Below are 8,107 nucleotides of genomic sequence, written 5' to 3' on the forward strand. Positions count from 1 at the left end.
AGGAGTCAGACAACTGAAAAAAAAAAAAAAACTGAACAAAAACAAAATGTCAAGATAATGATTTGCTCCCATCACCATAATAGCAAAATAGCATAGTGCAGTGGACAAAGGACTGGATGGGAGATCGGGACACCGGGCTTGGACTCCACCTCAGACAGTACTAGCGATGTGGCCATGGGGGACTTTCTCTTTTGGAATGAGGACAGCAACCTTTCATTCTCTGCCTCACAGGATTGTGGTAAGCTAAGAGCTTTGCAAATCTTAAAACAATATGTAAATTTAACTTATTAGTCCCTTTAACACTGTTAGAGCTTCATTCCTCTCTATATATGTGACCCAGAGAGGGGGCTGTATTTAATTAAGTAGTTTCTCACACACCAGGAGTCCTACTGGGCTGAACTTGACAGAACCTGACCCACCGCAAGCATGCGTGCCCTGCCCCGCCTCTCCCACCTCCCTTCCGTGAGGTCCCGGAAGTTGCGGGCAAACGCACTTCCGGCAGGGCCTGAGGGGAAGTGGAGTTGCCTCTGCCCACGGTTCAGCCTCTTGACTTGTCCAGGCACACACTTGTGTCTCCCTTTGAGAGTAGTTCGTCGTCCAGGCAGTTCTACGGAGGGGACAGCCCAGCAGACTCTGGAAAGGATATGCTTGAAATCCCCTTACCCCCATGGGAAGAGCGAACAGATGAACCAGTTGAAACCAAGAGGGCTTGCCTGCTTTATGAGAGCAGGGAGGGAGGCCTGCTGGAGAGCTGCGTCCTGCGCAGCCTCTTTGCCAAGGAGAATCCACGCCAAGTGATGGAGAGGTCACTGAGCCTCAGCGCTCCCAGAAACGACTGGGATATCCACTACTGGGCAGCAGAAGCAAAGCCAGTCCCCCAGATCTTAGAAAATGATGTCATAGGGGTGGCCAGGTGACACAATGAATAGAGCATCGGACCTGGAGTCAGGAGGACCTAAGTTCAAATCCAGCCTCAGACACTTAACACAAAACTAGCCATGTGACTTTGGGCAAGTCACTTAATCCCAATTGCCCTACCTCCCCTCCCCCCTCCACCTCCAAAAAAAAAAGGAAATGATGTCATGGTGATGCTGAGAGACTTTGCCAACAAGAAAAGCAAACAGAGGTTATAGGCAGATCTTGAGTACCTCTCTGAAGAACCAACCTCAGCTTTATTTTGCCCTGACCCCAGGGCAGGACCCTAAAAGCACACACATTAGATCCTGGTTACTTGCTGCTTCCTTCCCCCAAGCCGGACTGTAGAAGCCCCTATTCCCAGAGTATGCCCCTCACTCACCTCACTTCTCATAAAAGGACTCCTTGTATCTCAAAAAAAAAAAGAGTGACAGAACCTGAATTCCAATCCATCCTAATCCCAGTGGGGTCTTAGTTTTCTCTTCTGTCAAATAAAGGGATGGATTAAATGCTCCCTATTTATTGACCCTTTCATTTCTAGATCTATGATCCTAAGAACCTATCCTGTGTGTGCGTGTGTGATGTAAGAGGGCAGAGCATGTTGAAAGTCAAGAAAAGGTGGTAAAAAGTGGAAGGTTAGGGAAAGAGTGCCAGAAGACATCCATTTTGCCTAGAACAGGGATGGTTTCTCTTGTTTGTTTCTTCCTCAAAATTAACCACTTATAAAGGAGAAAAATTACCTACTTCTTTCTCCATATTCAAATGGAAGGGATAAGGAACTACTTTAACTACCTGCAGCCCCTGGGAAGTATCAATGGAGGAAGCAAGGACGTGGCAAGGAAAACTAAAAAAAAAAAAATAGTGTAATAAAATTATTTTAGTCCAGATGTTTGAAATAGCATTGCAGAACTGCACACCTCCTTCAGGGTGGAAGGAAGAACTCCACATTTCTGCCCCGATACAGGATGATCAGGCAGTCACTTTTAGAAATAATTTGAAGGCTATGGGAAGGCCCCTCTTGCCCCTAAATTATCTGTCCCCTTGACTTTGACTCATTTTCTAAAATCCTGCCCTTAGGATTATTTTGTGTTAAGGAATTGGATTTCATTAAGGTGTAAACTACCTGCTAGGGACAATACACCTTAGTGCAAATGAATATATCAGCTACTTCCTAAGAGAAACAACTGAGGTCAGTTCTGAGAAGACTGGAAAGAAAGAGAAGCTTTTACTCAAGAATCTCCACCACTTAGGATCACCAGTACTTGGAGACAAGAAGATCAGGGTTCAGATCTGGCTCTGACATTTACTACCTATCTGACCTTGGGGAAGTCTCTGGGTCTTAGTTCCCACAACTGTAAAAGGGAGAAATTGGACCAGATGACCTCTAAGATTCTTTCCAGCTGTAAATCTATGATCTTCTCATGCTATGACCTAACAGAAGGTCTGACTTCCCAACCTCCTAATCACTTCACTTCTCTCTGCCATGGTTTTCTCTTCTATAAAAGGAGGATAATAACAGCACCTACCTCCCAGGGTTGTTGTGAGGATCAAATAAGATAACTTAGGTAAAGCATATTGCAAACAATAAAAGTACAATATAAGTGTTAGGTACTGTTATTATTTTCAATAGTTCCTTCTTCAGTTGTGCCTAGTCACCTGGGCATTCTATTCTGTATGGGAGTTTGAGGTGTTTAGGTTTCTTTGTCCTTCTCAATTGAGGAAAGGGCAATAGAAAGGTACCTTCTTTGAGAAACTGATCCTTTTTCCAAGTTGAATAATGGAGTTATTGGTGGGGAAGATGACTCTCAGAGACAAAGATACATGAAGAAAACAAAAACAAAAAACAAACACAAAAAAATCCAAGACTCTAGAGCAGACCAAGAGAATGTATCACCAGAGGCAGAAAATGAGGAAAATATGATCTTCAAGACAATCTCAGTAAACAGCCAAAAATGGGGAAATGAGTGAAAAAAGGAAACATAGCCTTTTAACACTTGAACCATGGCTCATTCATGAGAGGTGAGGTGTATCTGATATGGACTCCCTTCCATCTAGGGAAATATGCAAACCTTCCATTTTCATCCTCATTGACACAACCCTACATTACTGTTGTGTCCTCTACCTCTCTCAAATTGTATTTAGCTCTACAGTCACATTTTTATGATTTTCACCCTCCATTCTTCTTCCCCCTGACACCTTCCTTATACCCAACTTAGTTGTCAGAAGACAAGGTCCCTAGGAAGAGAATTTGCAAATTGGGATGCATATCTTGATGATTCTCATTTCCCTCATGACAGGGGTTGTTTACAAAGTCCCCCCCATCCCACCCCCAACTTGGAAGGTGATAGTAGAGTGGTTCCCAGTGATTCTTTAGAATGACCTTTATTTCCAGTGGTTTCCAAAGTGTTTTGAATATGAGAACATATTCACTATTGCAGTTCAATTCAATTTAATTTCACAAGCATTTATTAAAGCCTACAAAACTGAAGAACTTTGCTAGACACTGGGGACATGGAAGTAAGAAAACTTTTCCTGCCCTTGAGGAGTTTATATTCTATGGGTTAACAAATAATGTTGCTTTTTTTTTTTTAAAGTAATTGGGGTTAAGTAACTTGCTCAAGGTTACACAGCCAGTTATTTCTGGGTGTGGTGCTAAGTATCTGAGCCTCAATTCGATCCCCAGGTCATCCCGACACTGGGGCCAGTGCTCTTACTCGCTGTGCTACCTGGCCATCCCAATAATGTTGTTTTTTAAGCCTTATTATGGATTAACTCCCTTTCTAGGACTCTACAATTCTCTTCTATCTAGCCAAATTGGCCTTCTTAGGATTACTTACATATAATCTAGTTCCTTTGCTTTGGCTGACTTCTACACCTGGAGCATACTCTTTCACTTACTTCTATGTCTTAAAAATCTTTGGAGATTTTTTAAGGCTCAGTTTAAGTACACCTTTCTGCATGAAATCCTTCCTGTTCCACCCCACCCAGCTGCTAGTGCCCTCCCTCCCCCAAACATCTTGTACTTATTTAATATATATTCTCTATATAATCACATGTGTACAAACTGTCTCCTCTGATATAATGTAAACACCTTGAGGGCAAGGACTGGTTAATCCCCAATGACTAGCACAGTGCATGGCATACAGTGGGAGTTTAATGAGTACTTTCTGATTAATTAATTCATTAAAATTTAAGACCATTCTTACCATGAATCCCTTGCAGTAGCTCATTCTCTCCTCTTTCGCTCTTATTAATTATATATGTATTATATTACAATTATATGTATAATATTATGTTAATATAGTATATTAAATATTATACTATTATAATTATATTATAATGTGATAATAATTATTAATTATATACGTATTATATATTTAGCATATTTTACAATGCCACAGGTGTGTGTCTAATCAGAAACACTGAGAAGGTATGTGCTCATTTGGGGGTTCCCCTAAGTTTAGGAGGGGGGCTCTTCTCAGAGTATTTTAGTTAACTGAGTCAGCAGTAGAATGTGGCGGCCCCCCAAAAGCAAATGCAATCTTTGGCTGAATTAAGAGAATCACAGCTTCCAGGAATAAGGAGGTGAGAGTCCCTCTATATACTCTACTCTGGTCAGACCTTACCTGGAGTAGTGGATTCACTTCTGGGCACTCTATGTTGGGAAACTGGAAAGAAAAGAAAAAAAATTAGAATGGTAAAAAGACCTTGAGGACATGCCATCTGCAAATGTATGGTAAGAAGAAGGGATATTTAGCCTGGGGAAAAAAGGGCTTGAGTAGGTAGGTGGGAAGATGATGGCTATCTTCAAGTATTTGTAAGACTGTCTTGTGGAAAAAGAATTAGATTTGTTCTGTTTGAACTCAGAGAGCAGAATTAGGAGCAGTCTGTGGAAATTAAAAAACAAATTGCAAATTTGGGTTTGATGACTGTCAGAGGAAAATTTTTTCCTCACAATTAGAACAATCCAAAAATGGGTGGGAATGGGTGCCTCATCAGGTACAGCTGCCTCCCCAGAGGTCTTCAAGCAAAGGCTGGATGACCACTTATTGGGCAACACCACTTATTGGGTGTAATTCTTGTACATGTGTGGGTTGTACTATGTGGCTGAAGGTCCCTTCAAACTCTGAAATTCTGTTATTTTCTTCTTTAAGACTGAAATCTATACTGCTACAATATAAGATAAAATATACAATATAAGATAAAAGGTGATTTTTGATATCTGAAATTAGTGAAATTACCCATCCATGGATGGGATTGTAGCCTCTTTGGAAAGATCTCCCTGACTTGATCAGTTTCAGAGCAACTTCAGCTATGACTTAGTGAAGCAACCAAAATTGAAAATTGTATTTGTTAATAAAATTTATCTGGAAGAACATCAGATAAAGAATATTAGGACAATCAATGGAAGAAAATGTGAAGGAAAGTGGTCTTGCAGTATTACATCTTAAAACTGTTTTGCAAAGTGGTAATCATGAAAACAATTTGATCCTGGAAAATCTCATACGTGAAAACTAAGAAATAGAATGGTGGATCAGTGGAATAGATTAGGCATACAATACACAGCAATAAATGATTATAGTAATCTACTGTTTGATAAACCCAAAGATCTTTTTTTTTCTTTTGGGACAAAAACTCACAATTTGATAAAAATAACTGGGAGAACTGGAAAGCAGTTTGACAAAAAATAGGCATAGACCAAAAAACTAGGCATATGCCAAGATAAAATCAAAATGGGAACATGACTTACACATAAAGAGTGATATCATAAGCAAATCAGAGGAACATGGAATAGCTCACCTGTCAGATTTATGGATAAAGGAAGAATTTATGACCAAACAAGTGATAAAAAGGATCAGAGAAAACAAAATAGATATTTTTTATTATCTTAAATTAAAAGTTCTTGTACAAACAAAACCAATGGAGCCAAGATTAGAAGTGGGGAGAAATTTTACAGGCTTCTTCTATAATAGGCTCATTTCTCAAATATATAAACACCTGTGTCAAATTTATAAAAATACCAGCCATTTCCCAGTCAATAAATGGTCAAAGGATGTGAACAGGAAGTTTTCAGAAAAAGGAATCAATTCTATCTGAAATCATATGAAATAATGCTTTAAATAACTATTGATTATTGTTGTTTTTTAGTTGTTTTCAGTCATGTCTAACTCTTTGTAACCCCATTTGGGGATTTCTAAGTGAAGATACTGGAATGGTTTGCCATTTCCTTCACCAGATCATTTTATAGATGAGGAAACTGATACAACAGGGTTAAATGACTTGCCCAGGGTGACTGACACAGTTAGTAAGCTGAGGCTGGATTTGAACTCATCTTTCTGACTCAGCATTCTATCCACTGCCCCATCCAGCTGCCCAACTATTCATTAAAGAAATGCAAATGAAAACAACTCTGAAGTACAATCTCTTACCCATCAAATTGTTTGATATAACTGGAAAGGAAACTGACAAATGTTGGGGGGGGGATATAGAAAAATTGGAATGCTAATACACTGTCGGTCGAATTGTGAACTGATTCAACTGTTCTGGAGAACAATTTGGAACTAAGCCCAAAGGCAATAATACTGTGCATACCCTGTAATCCAACAGTACCACTACTAAATCTGTACACTAAAGAGATCAAAGGAAAATGATGAATAAGCACAAAAAAATTATAGCCACTCTTTTTTTTTTGTGGTAAAAAATTGGAAATTGAGGGGATGCCCATAAATTGGGAAATAGCTGAACAAATGGTGGTATATGTTTGTGATGGAACACTACTGGGCTATAAGAAGTGACAAACAAGATGCTTTCAGAAAATCATGGGAAGACTTATATGAAGTGATGGAAAGTAAAGTAAATAGAACCAGGAGAACATTGCACACAGTAACAGCAATCTTGTATGATAATCAACTGTGAATGCCTTAGCTATTCTGATCAATACAATGATCCAAGACTGTTCCAAAGGATATATTATGAAAAATTCTATCTACCTCCAGAGAAAGAATCGACAGAATCTGAATGCAGATTGAAGCATAATTTTTTTCACTTTACTTATTTTTCTTGCCTTTTCTGTGCAACTTGACTAATGTAGAAATATGTTTTGCATGATTTCACATATATAATTGATACCACATTTCTTGCCTTCTCAATGGTTGGGGGAAGGGAAGGAGAGAATTCTGAACTCAAAATTTTTTAAAAATGAATGTTAAAAACAAATAATAATTGTTTTTAGAAAGAAAGAAAAATTACCTGTTTTAGCTACTCTTTGGGGTATTGTCCTTTTATAGATAGATAGATATATTTTTTAAAAATAACCAATGCTCCTATAATATTGGTTGGGTCTACAGGCTAAGTATAATATGTAGTTAGAAAGCCCTAAGATGTCAGTATCCTTGGGGTTAGGAGATGATATTGTGTATCAGAGCAAAATCCCCAAGTTATAATTCTTTAACTTCACCATGTTTAATTAGTCACTCTAATTAACCTTTTTTTTTTTTTTTGGTTCACAAGTTTCAAGGATTATACTAAATGCATTGCAAAATTAATCACATTTTAAAATATGCTGAAGAGATTTCAAGAAACTCAAAAGTAGCTTATATGGCACTGTCTTAATTTCCATTGCTTCAGTGACTTCCAAAGTAGACAATGCTTTTCTCTCAATTTGCACCCACAGGCCGACACTTTCCACAGAAAGAAGAGTCTGAAAATGGAGTGAGGTTATGGGAGTTGGACCCATCTCTTAGATAAATACATGTCTTTTTCCCAGCATTTGGAATGAAGAATTTGTCATGCATAAAGTTTTACTGTTAAGTCTTAGCCACATGGAACTGAAGTTTCCCAGCCCATTGAGAGCTTCTAGAAAGAACTGTTAAGAAAACAGCATTTGGAAGAAACAGGGCAGGACATATTACCAGTGCAAATTTCTCACCCTACATTGGCCTAGAAGATCCTAGCTAGCTGTTAGGCATCTGGGATTGCTCTGTTATTGGGGGAAACCATCATCTAGTTTGTGCCTCCAAAGGGACAACCACCACAGAACCACAAGCCTACCCTGGGAATGCAACTGATGAAAAACATGAAGCATTAGAAAATCCTGCCAGAATTAGCGTTTTCCCACTCCAAGCTCTTTCAAAGGTGTAGAGCTCAGTGATTCCTAAATCGTCCTCAAGATAATACCAAGAGCATTGATCAA

At 38.9% G+C, this 8,107-nt stretch overlaps 1 pseudogene; it reads left to right on the forward strand.

Moving 5' to 3' along the window:
- Positions 1-426: 426 nt before the first annotated feature.
- LOC138157222 (succinate dehydrogenase assembly factor 2, mitochondrial pseudogene) lies at positions 427-917 on the forward strand (annotated as a pseudogene).
- The last annotated feature ends 7,190 nt before the right edge of the window (positions 918-8,107 follow it).

Source organism: Petaurus breviceps, unplaced genomic scaffold (genome assembly GCF_028583685.1).
Source record: "Petaurus breviceps papuanus isolate PSGF00001 unplaced genomic scaffold, PetGlider_PUasm1.0 171, whole genome shotgun sequence".
Classification (NCBI taxonomy): domain Eukaryota; kingdom Metazoa; phylum Chordata; class Mammalia; order Diprotodontia; family Petauridae; genus Petaurus; species Petaurus breviceps.